Source organism: Rhamphochromis longiceps, linkage group LG14 (assembly GCF_057381845.1).
Source record: "Rhamphochromis longiceps isolate RC_006_pf linkage group LG14, R_longiceps_female_GT1.1, whole genome shotgun sequence".
Taxonomy (NCBI): domain Eukaryota; kingdom Metazoa; phylum Chordata; class Actinopteri; order Cichliformes; family Cichlidae; genus Rhamphochromis; species Rhamphochromis longiceps.
The window spans coordinates 17943863-17960079 of NC_140570.1; positions in this window are offsets into that span (position 1 = coordinate 17943863).

Genomic DNA, 16217 nt, shown 5'->3' on the forward strand with positions numbered 1-16217 from the left:
CTGGTGTCTCTGCGTTGTGTGTGGTTAACCTGCTCAAAGTGTGGAGTTGTGGAAACAGCATAGCTGCTTTGCGTGAGTAGTGTGGGCTTGTGAGCCTTGCCTGCTCAAAGTGTGGAGTTGTGGAAACAGCATAGCTGCTTTGCGTGAGTAGTGTGGGCTTGTGGGCCTTGGCAGCAGTAAAGCCAGCTGCTGATAGTGACAGGGTGAGCTTGTGGGCCCCTGGAAGTACCTCCTCGTGGTGTGGAGTTTTTGTTTGGTTGTTGTGTTCTTTGTTGTTGCAACCCTTTTTCTCTTTTTCCAGGCGTTATTGGTAAGACGGCGTTGCCGGCCCTTTAAGTTAATGTTAACCTGTACCATTTTGTAATAAAGTTTTATTGATGCAGAACAACTCTGTTTGTTTTCCTTTTTCATTCTGATTCCGGACTCATTTGTTACTGGTCCCCTCTCTCACATGCCTAGACCCCTTCGGGGGGAACGTAACAAGTGTGTTGATATCCATGGCCCTTGCTGCTTGTACAGGGTTCTCTCTATTTTAGTCATGCTAAGGAATTTAATTAATCACGCTGTTCAGCTGCATGACTTTAGTTCTAAAGATAAAGCAAGAAAATGACAATAAAATAAGAGTGCAAGTTATTCCTACTTTTCTTTTGTCTGGAAATTTGTTATCATACTTATGTGCTTCTGGTTGACCCTTCCACTTGGTCTAAAAAGTGTAGTTATTTTTTATTTAGGTCACACTGTAGGGTAATGTTAAACAATAAATATTCCAGTGGCTATATACATCAAGTCTACCAACCAGAAGCTCCTGTCATGACCAATTAGAAATGCTTTGTGACTCAAAAATATGCTCACAGGCATGAAGCTGCTTTACCTGTAGCCATTGTCAGTCAAGAAAAAGCAAACACCCCTGTTAACCTTATGCACGAAAAGGAGAGCTTGCTGCCTCAAGTACAACAGCATTTCTGAATGAATATTTTATGACGCCTTGATTATGGGCACATGTAATTACTGCCTTTCCCATAATGCTTGACTAAGCCTTAACATCCAGGAATGAAGTGAAGCAGGGTGCACAGAAGGTTTGAATCCCCCACATCTACTCACCCACACCCCCAAATTACAAATTACTGTAATGTTTTTAAGCTCATTTACATACTTTGATCACTATGTGATGCGTGTACCAATACTTTCACTTCTGAGTGAACACTGCTGCTTATTAAGCCCCTTGAAAATGTGACCCAGTGAAGTAGCACTAGTGCTATTTTAAAGCTATGTAGAACTTGATTCAGATTCAGTTTTTCTCTCCTCATTTCAACGAGTCCATAATTTGCGTACAGTGATGTGACTATAAAGGAGGAAAGTTTATGGGCTTAGAAAGAACAAACAGGTCCACCTTCATTTAAAGTTTTTCTTTATTCTTTTTTCTTTTTTTCTTAAATACATTAAAGAGGTATCAAATATACTGGTGATACCAGCTAATATTCATCACATCCAGAGGCCAGAATGATGTGGAACATTGTTCCAACACCTTCAGTTAATGAGCATTTAAATCTGATAGGCATGTTAATGCATATTACTGTCGAAAGAGTTCATTTTTCGTGTCCTGCAGCCTGGCACTGCTTCCAGTGATAGCATGGAGATACTTGCTCAGTAATAAGAAAATAATGACATCCCACGGCCCACTTACACACTCAGTATATCCCTTTTTCTTCTCATTCCTGTGATGATGTCTCATTCCTAAATTATGAAAATTCCTAAATGATGAAAATTTAGTTGGTCACGGTCATCTAGCTAGTGCCATAGAAGAGAAATGAGCAAAATGGAATAACATTTTTTTAAGATACAAGGTAATTTCAAGTGCAAGTTTTCAAGAAGCTCAAAATATCACCAAACACAAAAACTGTTTCTGCAGTTTTTCACAAAATGTGTCTGCTAGCTAAAATTACAGTTATGGCATATCAAAGGGAGAACAATAAACAAATGAGCAAAAAAACAAAATAAATATGACATTATCAGAGATGGAGAAAGTTGAAAAGACCTACTGTCTTTTCAACTTTCTCCATCTCTGATAATGTCATATTTATTTTGTTTAGGAGACAAAAAAGAAGATGACAGATGATTTTTTTAAAGGTAAGAACTGTTCAGAATGTAGCGTTTCATAAACTTGAAATTTTCTATTCACTTTAGAGCTTTTAAAACCGATACATCATTTAACAACATGATGTGTTGCTGAAAGTTACATTAAGGGTAACAGACTTAAATTATTATTAAACATATTATCAGTTACTATATGGATTTGGTTAGATTCATGCACTTGATTCAACCTTTTGTAGTAGCATGACACTATCAAAGGTTTGGAAGTCAGCCACATTTCTTGTAGCTTGTGAAATATCTGCTTATATCTTGTCAAATTCGGTTAGAGCCCTAAATCCACAAAAATCACTGAATATTGAAGTAGCAGCACAGAGCTAAAGCCACAGGGTAGCTCAGCGTTTATTTTTCCCACTCTTTCCCCATTACTATACCTGATCCTAGGGTTCAGCCACCTGTCAAATCCCATTTTAACCTTTGATCCTGTTCATTTTTATTATTTTTTTTTTTTTTACCATCCATATATTTACTAGTTACCTAGGCCCCAGTTATAGAGGCCTAACGATCTATTGGTGACTCCTTGGCAACCTCTGGTTGCGAAAGAAAAATGCCTAATCCATTACAAGTTGGCAAGTGGTTGCTATTTGTCATTACGTGAAATTCCTGCACCAATAAGATCTTAGTGATTGCTTTGGTCACTAGCAGATTGCCACGATTGCCCATAGTTGCCATGTAAGATAAAGACACATGCAAACTTGACAAAGTGTGATGGAAAATGGAAATGGAGAACATTCATTGTCAAAGTAAAAAAAAAAAAAAACTGTCTCTGATTCCTGTTCGCATTAGACTCTTCACAGACTCACTGATGTTTGCAGTTTGTGTAGGTCTTCCATACAAAAGTACAATTGACTGCAGTAAACTGCTAGTGATCAAAGCAGTTGCAAGGAGGTTTTTTGGCAAAGTGCTGTATACTCCTTTGTGACTAATTTCAAGAAGAGTCAGCGAGCTACTTCTTGTCAACCAGTTAGGGACTGCAGATTTATTACATTTTAAATTTCACAGCAATTATCATCAAACTTCATCAACCACTGCCAAACAGTCCCTTGGTCTGTGGGGCTATGGCGTGAGATGTCTCACGTTCTTTACTGACAACATTTATATCGCTGAGGATGCCATACGATTTTAAAAGGAAAAGTATTGCAGGTATTGCATTGTTTGTGTTGGGGTCTTTTAATTATTGTCATTTGACCAACTAATGGAATAGAAGTGCAGATTTTACTTCTTTAGATAAAAGAAAGCAGGTCACAGGTATAGACATAAGGATATAGCAATAAGCTATGCTCTTCATCTTCATGTTTTTTTTTTTTTCATTTTTAAAGGATGTGAATGTTTGTTTTGAATGTATTTACTTTAACTCACACGCATAGCTGGCATGCTGACATCCCTTGTATAATTTAATTGGCAGTTAGATGGGCACTGATATTATATTCTTGTAGCCAAACTAATCTGGAGCCACATTTCTGAGTCTGGCACTTGTAGGCATTTGCCATCAAGTAAATGGCCTCTTGAAGATCAACCCTGCCAGAGGCCTCCCATCATTTCATTTCTAAAAAGGAAGACTAGCATGTGATTCAAGTATAAATATTTCATTTAATTCCTTAGATTCATTTTAAATAGGCAGTAAACATATTGATGTGATCTTTTCTGATGGTTTAAACTGCTTTTTAAAGTGAGCACTCACATTGCCCTTATTACATTCTGAAGTGTATGTAAAAGATTAACTGCTTTGTATTACATTTCACTTGGTCAAACAGGGCAAATGCCATTATCAATTCAAACTGTATACAGCACTTAAGCTCATCTGTATTCAAAGCATTTTCTGACTTGATTCTATTTTCTTAATCCTAACTCGGGTGTCTGACCTGTGTTTTCTCAGGACATCTGAAGAAGTCTAGTCACTTTTTTTTGTGTGTGTGTCTGTATGTGAGCAGTGTATAACAGCTTGATGCACTACATCAAGGACTAAATCAAGCTTTCATTTCTTGTTACTAGGCTTACAATACAGTAAACTATCTACTGACATACAATAACCTCAGAAAATTACTTCAGACTACATGTCGGGGGCTTTTCCATTGCCGTGGAACATAAAAAGAGTAGTTGCACCTTGAGCGAAAATCAAGACTTACTCTCAATCTCACAAGGTTAATAAGATAATTTATAACAAGCCTGTTGCAAAGCCACCTTTAGCTGAAGTAGCAGTGGACAGACAGTGCATGCATGGAGGCAGACACCCACACGCACACACACACACACACACACACTACTCCCTAACAGGCACTTGCTGAGTCCACACAACACTAGTTTGGCATGACCCTTATCAGAGTCTAGCAGTCTAATTACAGCTCAGGCAGTGAGAATCCATTGATTTGAAGATAAATGTTAGCACACCTGTGTGCTGAATCCATTACAATCTTATCTTAATGGCTCTGGGAAAATGCTTCATTAAGGTTCATTAGAATAATGTGAGGCATTAAGCATTAATTAGTTTACCATTGTGAATTGTCAGATTTACTTCCAGACAAAAACAAACTGTTGTGTTTTTCATTAGGCAGGAATACTGTAAAGCTAACACACACATTATATAACACAATGTTTAAGGCTAGTCCATGGTGTTTATTTTACCCTACACAGAGCACAGAGCACCTGTTTGCCAAGATATCATCAATCTTGGCAAACAGTCTAAGCCACCCCTCTTTTCTTTATATTTTGCTTTTTTATGGGGAAATGCTAGCAGGTGCAAACATACACGGAAATCAAGAATATAAGGCAAAAACACAATTCTAATGAGCTTGAAAGTCAAAATTTGGCATGATCACCTTTACTGTTTCATGCATTTATTCAAGTAATCTTCAGGAGCAATTGTCCAGCCTTTTTAAAGGACATAACATTTTATATAAACATTTGGACAGAAAAAAGCTACAAATGATTTGTAAATACTGGCCCAGATCTGCAAGGTTATCTAGTTTCACTGTCACCATCTGAAGGGAATGGTCCGTGGACTCTAATGAGCTGTGAAATTACATTATGAATAGAGGAGGCTTCGGTCTCCCCAGTTCCTGTGGTTAACTTGAGAAAACTGAGCAGAGGACCAGGACATCTCATCTAACTTAAAATTCTGATGACTGAGTGGAGGGATATGGGGCAGGAGACTCTCTGAGTTTTGAAGACTAAGAGCGACATAATCATGATGGCTGGAATGGCAAATATTATGGAGGAAAGTTATTTCAGGAGTGGGCACACTGGAAAAAGAAATAATGGCAAGGAATGATTGACATATTGCGGGGCGTACTTGGCTTCGTTGGAAAGAAAGATTTTGGGTCAATGAAAAATTGCCTTGGATTTACATCACCTTCATTATTTTTACTCGGCAAGCAGAATTTACAAGCAATGTAAGGAGTAACTGTAACTGCTGCAGCATAAAGTATGTCAGCAGATGTAGCATGTAAAGCTAAGACAATGCAAAAAAAAATGAATACATAAAAAACATAAAAAACTGTTTGTCTGCACTTTTTGATGTGATGACTAGATGCATAATGAATTCAGTTAGTTTCCAGTGAATCATACTAAGTAACACTCTTTCCCATCTTACTTGCCCTCAACAGAACAAGTCTGTGATATTCTTAGTTGCTCTAAATGTTTAACTCCTATAGGATGAACTTATTTCTTTTCAACCTCCACAAGTATATGCACCTCTAACAAACTGTAACTGCTGTGAAATGCTTTGAGAATACATGTAATTATTTGTGTTTTTTTTTTATTTAATTTATCTGAAAAGCTGATCAGATGTTTTTGCAGGCACTCCAAATGTGGCAGCGCATTAATTAACAACTTTTATATTTGTCAGATCATCAGTAACTGTGTTTCTGCCTTCAAAAATATATTCATTCAGGTCATTTATTAACTGTTCAATACATTCTTTTCATTTTTTTTTCTTTTACCTCTCCCTCCCCTCACGAGTCACACTCGACCCTCCTTTTGACAACTGTGGCATCCTCCAGTCCCTCCTCCCTCCACCTCCCTCTCTTTGCCTTAGGCCCGTGGGTGGTTCAGATAATTTGCTTAATTTGTTGCCATTCACTCTCAGGACATGGATCAAAGAACTGTTAAATTGCACTGACGTGGCAGCATCTCGGAGTGACTGAGAGTGGAAGAAGAGAGGGAGATGGAGAGGGAGAGAGAGAGGTAAGCCCTCCAGCTAAAGGAGGAGACTTCCAACATCCTCACTACCACATTGTGTATTTGTGTGGGTGTGTTTGTGAGTGTATGTGTGTGTGTGTATCTACGGGCATGTGTGTGCTATGACATGAGGATGGAGACACCTACCAGAGGTGGGACCAAGTCATTGTTTTGCAAGTCTCAAGTAAGTCTCAAGTCTTTATCCTCAAGTCTCAAGTCAAGTCTCAAGTAATGTCAGGCAAGTCAGAGTCGAGTCTCAAGTCACTGGTGTAAAAGTCCGAGTCAAGTCACAAGTCTGAAATTTTGAATTTCAAGTCCTTTCGAGTCATTAAAAAAAACGAAAAAAAGCATGTTGCAGTTATGCTAAATGTAAATATTAGACCATGTAATTTTTAAATCTGTGTTTTTCTCAACACATGACAAAATAGTGAACTTAGAAAATATACACAAATTGTGAAATTGCACCTCTTTAAAATGCAGCTCAATTAAACCTAGCTCCAAGAATAATTTTCACCGACAGTTCTGAGATAAGCTGCATGTTATTCTTGGATGCGGTTATAGGACCGGCTTTAAAATCGCATGACAAAAATATCATACACATTAAAAAAAAACTGCATCACCAACGTAGCCTGGAAAACATTTGCTAGTTAGATGAAGTCAGCTATCTCATCGTAGCATATTTATATGCATATTTATAATTATACGGTTCTTGGAGTGAGCGCATACACTCATGAAGTTTAGTAACTTCCGGTCACTGCAACAAGCCCAGGTACAGTTTACCGCCGGATGGGTACAGGACCTTGAAACGCACCGTGTAGAACGAAAGACCATCGTACGTATCATAAGTTTACCAGTCTCACAAATCGTCTTCATAAATACACATTCCTTAACCGTTTATTAATAGGACCTTTGAGCTCAACGGTAATTAATTAGTAGTGGAAATAATTTCTGGTAGCATCACAGAAATGTAGCAGTGACAATAATACTGTATGCTGTAATCGTACTGGGCAATTAGTGATACAAAAAACCTGTTTTATCCTGTGAATAAAAGTATATGTTTTTGTCAATGTACCATAATAACAGAAGCGAAACGCAATATTGTGTCAGGACAATTCACTATTTATGCACAATAAACAAAGGAGCATAGCACGACAATTTCTGTTCAGCGCCAGACTTGCTTGTAACCTATATCACCAATTATGTTATGAAAATGACGTATTAACTACAACAGCAGACTGACCTTCGTGTAAATGCTTGGAGCAGACTAACCTGTGAGCTGGAGTGTTCTGGGACGTTATATTTGATCTTTGAATGGCTGCAATCCAGGCCATCCGTCGCCTGTTTGTCACTTCGGAAACATGGCTGAACAATTTCTCTTAAACGTCGTAATCCGATAACAACCGATCTCTTTACCCGTCGGCTTCCCGTGGCTGTCATGCGACCGGCTATTGCAGTTAATAATACAACAGCTTCTTGACATTTTTGTGTTTCTTTTTATCGCTGTGTAACTGATTTTAATTGAAAGCCTGCGTGCGCTAGTACTTCTTGCCACGAGTTCCCAGAATCCTTTGCGGTTCTACCCGTGAATGACGTCACATTTTCAATCTCTATATAATATGCGTGTTAAATTTTATATTTGGGGTGAAATATCAAGTCTTTTCAAGTAAACTGGTTCAAGTCCAATTCAAGTCCCAAGTCATTGGTGTAAAAGTCCAAGTCAAGTCACAAGTCTTAGAACATTTTTTCAAGTCAAGTCTAAAGTCATAAAATTAATGACTCGAGTCTGACTCGAGTCCAAGTCATGTGACTCGAGTCCACACCTCTGACACCTACTCTCTTCACTAGCAGGCCAAGTCGTGTTGGTGTGTGGATGCTGCTGATAATGGTTGCAGCCAATTCAGATAGCCTGTCAATAAACATTAGAGCACTACTACAGTTGGCTGATTGCTGGTATGAGCACAGACTGAGTGGTTATTTATGTTGGGAATATCATGGGATTTGAAATAAAGGGGTTAGCCAGGAATGATGTAAACTTTTTAGATCTCGAGCTCATTTCCTGATCCCCTCTCGGTCCCAAATACCCTGAACCAAGACAATTGCAATTTCTACACCTAAACTACTGATCAGCACTTTTCTGTCCTATTCTCGCTAATTCTAATTAATAAGCTGCATGAAACGTCAACTTACCACAGAGCAGGATCATGAAAAAGACCATTAGAATGATGCAATTACCCAGAGGACTCCGATGAGAGATACATGCAATCAAAGTGTGAAAAGAGGCAGGGAGGCAATGTAGCAGTGGGCTGGGGGAAGGGAAAAAAAGCAGATGTTGCAAAAAAAAAAAAAAAGTCTTCAAAGAGAAGGATGGGCTTGAAAACCCAGGAGAGGGAGCTGTGGGAGCTCTTCTTAGGCAAAAATGTGACAGAGCTCCTCCTGGACCTGGGAAGACACTGAGAACGAATGAACAGCAGGACATATTCTCACTGTCTTCATTTATCTGTCCTTCATTTTCACATCCTCTTCTTTTTGTCTTAAGATGCAAAGATGCAGGATAGAGAAACACACAGACAACGTGTGTCGTTTGAAAAGCAGTTTCAGATAAATAAAATTTTTGACTATAACATTACATACCCTGAGGTAAGCATGTGCTGCATTACTCTACCTATTTTGACACAGGATTTCCGATTTTCAGTATGAACTATGTGACCTGCAGTAAAAATGGAATCAGACACAATTATGTGTGGATATACTACATGATGCAACTCAAACTGAAACTTTTTGTCGCTAATGCACAACCAAGTCCTGCAGTGGTAATTCTGAGTAAACAAAACGCATAAAATATGTATGTGGGGTTTTCAGGTTGTTAGTTTTTAACTGTTGCAAATCGGCAACGCCTGCCTCAAGAGGGTTAAACTCTGTCAGCAAAGGCTTTTGCACTGATGACTTCAGCACCATGGACAGAGACATTTTCCTGCGAGAGATGCAATAGCTCTAGGTTTTGAATGGACAATCCCATGCTGTGGTACTCATCAGCCTGTATGCCATATTGATGTCTAATTAAAAATCATAATTGTATCATAGGATTTTCATTCCTTCTTGAACACATTTCATTTCACAGTGTCCCGTTAGCTTAACTTAACATCAGTGATGTATCATAAGTGATGAAACATAATCATCATCTGTTATCATCAAACATGGCACACTGGTACTGTTTCCTGTTCTTTCAGTCAGGCAATGCATGAGACTGATTCCTTATATGAGTAGGCACAATATACATTTAAAGCAAACAAATACAAGAAAGTGCATTACTTGATCTGATTTAAATCCATCATGTTAGTCTTAAAGTTTTACAATATTAGACTTAAGCAACAGGATGTTTCAGAACCTGATACTGCAAGGTATGGACACAGAGATAGCAGCAGCTAGCAAGAAAGTATAGATGAAGAAATATATGCCTGCATTTTTACAGCATATTGTTAGAGATGGAGCTACATGAGGTTGCATTCAGATTTATTGTATTTGTATTTATGCCAAGAGATGCAAAGGTAGGTAAGGAAAACTAATCACTTGTCTTCATGGTGGCTTACACAAGCTGGGTGTAATGGGAAAACTGAAACTCTGTTCATATATACAACTACCAGGCAATAAAATGATAAAAGTGAGACTGTATATTAAGCGACTGGTTGTCAGGGACAGTATTTGCTGTCCACACTTACATTCTGAGTGACATTTATATAATACTGAAGAATCATGCAAAAAAAAAAAAGAGAGAGAAGGGGGGGAGGGGGGTTAAGATCAGAGAAAAAGAGATTGGCAGCTGAAGATGCAGATGTTTGTGCATGATAAAAGTGACTCGCATTATTGATTAAGTCACTCACCTACGTATGGCAGGAACTGTTTAAATGTATGCTACTGTTCCCTCATTTTTTCAGACTGTACTACAATATTTATGCGCTTCTGCATCTAAATGCTGTATCCCATTTTCAAATAGCCTCGCTAAGCTATAAAGAAATGTCTCATATATCTCAAGAAATGAAAGGGATCTTAAGGCTTTTTTTTTGCTTTTTTTTGAGACAGTAGTTACCACTGTATAATATGGCTCAATGTTACCTATACATGTTTTGTATCCCTGTGTTTTCTATTATCATGTGTCAGAGATATAGATTTTTTTCATGCTCATCCACCGAGGAGGCGGATTTTAAAAAAAATATAGAAATCTAAAGGTGTTCTAACTTTCACATTTATCTTTTAAGTCTACCAGTTATCCTCCTCATATCCTATTCACATAGCCGCTGCCTTATGCATAAATGCATCAACCTGACAAACTTTGTGTTTGCCAATAATTTCCATGCTGTGATTTTTTAGATGACTTGGAAGATGATTCATCATCCATCATAAAATGCGCATGCATGCCAGTCTGTGTAGGCATGCATTCACTGGTGTGGTTTTTTGAAATTCAGGTTGCCAGCCACAAAGGTAACGTGTGAAAAAAGGGCTATTTAGATATGGAAGGCCTGATTGATTTATCAGAAAGAAGCTACTGGAAGCTAATCTTCCTCTTTGCAGATTTCTCCCATTATTGGGCATTGCTGCTGTGCTTTCAGTTCCCCTTCTTTTAATATTCTTATTTTCATATTCTTAACTGTGTCTCAGTTGGGTTTTAGTAGAGTCTATTTTGTTTGTCATTCTTCCAGCAAATTATTGTTTGAATACCCTGTTACAACTGCAGCATTTTTTGTAACATCTCTCCTTCTGGTGATTTCTATCATATGCATGTGGAAGTTCCTGTTTCACACTATCCTGAAAATCCAGCTGTATAAGAGATAATATTGTTGTATTAGTTCTATTTCAGATGCAGATTAAAAGTATAAAGTCAGGCAGTGTTGGCAAGGCTCATAGCCAGAGCTACCTCCCTCCTTTTTAATAAGTGTGAAACTGCATATCCTTTCTGATTTTTACCACTGGGAAGAGATATGGTCAAGGTATCCTTTGGCGATGGTGATGCAACAGCTAAGGCAATGTTAGATACTGAGAGTAAATGCTCCTGTGTGTCATGACAAAGTTTAATTTTTACCTGTTGTGTTTTTTAAAATTTTCCTGAAGACATTGTTTAATTTTAGGAAAAGATCATATCAATATCCCCATTTGAATAACTGAACAAATGATGATCAAGAATACCAGGTGCATTAGAAAGTGATGCAATGTGCATAACACACACAACATAACCTACTAATATGAAATGAATAACATTCTATCTATCTATCTATCTATCTATCTATCTATCTATCTATCTATCTATCTATCTATCTATCTATGAAATATTAAACACAACTGTTGTAATGGAACACAATATCTTGAGTACAGGATATAAAGGCTTTTTCCGAGTCTGAAAATATATTATATATCATTTGTATTCCCATCATATTTGAACATACAGTCATAGAACAACAGAATGAATATAAAACAGTGTTTACAGACTGTCTTGCAGAGCACAGGTTCATCGTAACTGTCTAGACAAGTTCTACTGTCTCCTACCCGAATCGCAGAACAGTGTGGTGCATTGCAAAAGTACAAGATTTTAATGCAATAGGAGCATTTTGTGTAAAAACATTGATATTTTTGGCCTCAAAACTGTGTGTGTGTGTGTGTGTGTGTGTGTGTGTGTGTGTGGGGGGTTAGTTTGTTGTGTCAGGCAAACTTTTTATACCCTTAAAACATTCTTTTAAGTAGCTGATTATTTCGGTATCTGATTAGCTGAATTAGTATTCCCACTATGTGCTTTGCCTGACTATCTGTTTAAGCACAAAAACAAACAAACAAAGCACATGAAGATCCCAACCTTGTATAACTTTGTGTACACAGAAAGGTCATTTCTGCATCAGTCAAGGCTGCTCTGAAATAGACTGAGAAACTCATATGTGAATATCGATTTATTTTTTCCTCTTTTCTCTGTTGCCAATTACAGAGCAGCAGATAATTTCAGCAAGGCTGAAAGGCAAAGTGCATCTATTTTGGAGATGCCAAAATATTATCTGAGAAAAAAGAGGCCCATGTATAACTGAACTCACTTCTATTTTTATTTTTTTTTTAGTCTTCCTGTGGTACACACTATGGTACGGACAGGAGAATGTTCGGTACCATTAAAATGAGAGCAACACAACAAGCTGGCAGAGGCATAGGCTGGATGAATCATGATTTAGATATCATGTTTCTGGGTTGTTTTTAATCCTCAGCACTGTTTAAGTCTTGTACATAATATTTATGTATTTAGTGTGTAATAAAGAGGAAAGGAAAAGACACCAAGAAAATGAAGGTGGGATACTACGCATTCGCGCTCTGCGTTAGATTACTCTGTTTTGGTCTGTTGATCTTCACCACCAGGCAGAACACTCCATCTGTGGCTGCCTCTCAATCCTGAGTAGACCAGACACTCTCTCCACTTCAGTGACTGGTTGTGCAGGAGCTGAAAACTAGCATCTCAGCAGTGCATCAAATAAAAAAAATAAAAAAATGTTCAAAAGATTTACAAACTCAGAGGTAAATGTTTTGCACTGCATAAAAATAAATATGCAATGCTGTCAGAAACTATTAGGATTTTAGTTTTTCATTGTTTTGCTCAATGGAACGGGAAAAATAGGATATGAAATAGAACAGGGACTTTAAGGTCAAAGTGCAACTTTAGTCATGTGTTTTACATCTGTTTGAGAGTCTCTTTGGAACGCTGTCGTTTTTACACTTAGTTGTAACTGCAATAATCCTGAAACACATACATCAGAGAGAGATGTTCTTAACTGTCAGTCAGTGGAGCTCAAACCAACTGAAAGTAGCGTGACTGTTGTAAATCGCCAACAGGGGCATAAACAGCCTCTGGTGTATATGCATCCATAACAAAGGTAAAGTGTATTTATTAGCATAGCAGAACAATATCCGCTTCTGTAGTGCAGTTGACATTTTTATGTTTATACAACGCTACTGGACCAGCTGTAACAACTGATACCCAGGGAACTGACTGAAACATAAGGATTACAAAGGAAACTGAAACCCAATAAACGTAACAATAAATAAATGCATGAAAAAATGACAGCAGAACTTTGCCTGTGGGTTTGAGACTATAAGCAAAAGCAAGGACAGGAACAGATATAAAAATGCATTTCTGTAGACATGCTGCTATAAAAATGAGGACCTGGCAAGAGGTCATCCAAAAGAAGGGAAATATGTTGCAAGAATGACTGGAAACTAACAAATGTCACTACAGACCATATATACAGAAAGGACTGGCTTGCTATTGGGGCCCAGGTGGCATGTAAAGGTGACAGGAAAAACAAAGGCTGGGTGTAAAACAATAATGGAAACATATTGGATATAAACAATTTCAAAATCAAACTGGAAACAACTACAAAAAATATAGCTGGTATGCCACAGCACCATACATTCAGAAAGCAGAGATTCAGATATAAAAATACATTAAAGACTAGATGGTACATAGCATAATTAAACTATTTTTTCGTTTCTGTTTAAAAAAAAAAATCAAATACATAATCCTAGCTATTGTGGTCACTACAGTGAGTGTACGCTGTCAGTCTGATGTTTAAGTCAGCTGTCAATATGTTGGGGGTCCACATCTATTTATTCTGGAGGAGGCTATAAAAAGCTGTAATTGGTACGGTTTTGGCTGCTGTTGGCTTCTGTTAGATGCTGTGAAACTTTCTTTGAAGTGGCTCTAACATTGTTGGACTCAGACACTTATTGAATAAACTCCCATACATACGATGTGAGAATGTAATGAAACAGAGCGAATGAGTGATTTTAGGACACTCTAGCCTAGCATTAGCTAGCATAATGTTAGCTTATAACCAGCTGTTGTTATTGCTTAGCTGGCTTATTGGCAGCTATCTGGAGATGGAAGTGTTGCCCCCCTCCCATCTGCCCTACAACTTTGTTTGTCAGCAGTTACAAAACATAACTAAAAAAATAAAAAGAAATAATAAATAAAGATAAATTATGAGGGTCGTAGGCCTGTTAGCACCACTGTCAATGCTGCTGTCTTAGAACCTCGTTTTGAGGCTGCTCTTGCCATTTAGCTGAAGAGCCTCATCATTTAGCCCACCTGGGAAGTGGGCTAAATGACCCTGGAGTACCCAAGGGCTACACCAATCTTAGTAGTATGTTTTTTGGCAGCTGTGTACCTTGTGCACTGTGGAAAGACATAAACATGGTTGGAATTACTGGACTACTGATAACCACAATAAATAAAACACAATAAAACTCTAGTAAGTCTATGAAAAAGCTTACATTATGGCCTAACATAAAGAAAATGTTATCATAGTGTAAGAAATTAGATACTGTAGCAACCACAACATACAGTCGCCATTACTAATACAAACCAGGAATTACCTGCAGATTCTGTTCACACCTTTCTGTCTTACTCCTCATATCTTCATTCAAACTTGTGCCTGTTGACTACTTTCATAAAAGTGCCATTCATCAAGCCTCAGCGGCATCACTGTTAGCTGCAGATGACAACGGCTGTCAGGATGTGACACTGCCATCACACCAAGTAGGCCAAGTGGGAGCGGCTTGAGATAACATAAAGCAGGGTTGTTTGACGTGAGGCGAGCGACCGGTAGTTAGACACTCAATCAAGAGGGGACAGAAGGGCTTGCCAATCTCTACGGGTCACAAAGCAGGCTCCATCTGTCACTCTGAAGCCCCCAGCTCTCCAATACTTCTCCACATACTGACAGAGAGACACTGGAAACCACTAAAGGGATAGGTACCACACAGAGCCAGCATAGCAGGAGGAGAGTGACTGCTAATGAGGAGAGTTGAGCTCTTTACAGGCTAGTCACAGTCAATGATAGACCTTAAAAGACAGTCAAGGAGCCAAAAGGGGACAAGGAAAGCTAGCATTATCTTTTTGATTTCTAGTCAAAGAAGAAAAGGGCTCCTTTAGACAACTCAGTATTGTGCTTATGACTTGAATACACAACTTAAGCAATGCAAAAGGTTTCTAAGTGGCGAACAGAGCGTATGAGCAATTAAAAATAATGGAATGCATTTCTTTAGTGCTTTTATCTATATACGGTGACATGCAATCTAAGAGTAACGGGACCTCAAACAGAGTATAGCCATAGATTTACACTTTCCAGAAGCTATTATTTTTGTGAAGTCAGGCACTTAAATTGAATCCTCTTTCTGGGGCTTGATATATTTGGCAGCATATGGTGCAAAGACATTGTCCCCATTGAGGCACCTTATACACTGATGTAGAGGGAAAAGCCTGTCTTCTGCAAGAAAGCAAAGTGTACATAATTTACATCGTTCAACTCAGCAAACTTATGAAATAATGATGTGGTGTCTGTTTACGCAAAGGGTCCGTTTTATTATTCTGGCACAAATAAGAGGAAAAAAAGGCAATCAGCTCATGTAAGTGGTACATTTAAACAATTTTGTTTGCCTGTCTGCTGTCACTCAAAGGGGCCATTTAAGGAAAAGGGGGCTTTCAGAGTATTCCCTTGAGTCGGAGCCGCTGAGCATAAGGAGCTGGAGTGGAAGCACCAGAATGCACCGTTTACACAGTGCACACAGCACATCAAATTACAGTGTACTTAGAAATTACTTGATGTGCATATTTGAGCTCTAATATGTGCCTACAACAATATTTTCCGGCTATTCAAACACATCTGCAGTTTGGATTGCTAAATGTGAATTGCGTCTCCAGAAACGCAGGTTCTTTTGTTTTTTTTCTGCGTGTGTGTATGTGAGTATTTGGTTTTGGTATCATTTCTTATTGGATTGGCTAAATCAGCTTTTAAATCTAGTGTCACTTGTACAGCCGCATCTGTTGCCACAGTTTTAATTACGAATATCTCAATGTAGCATATCCTAGACGT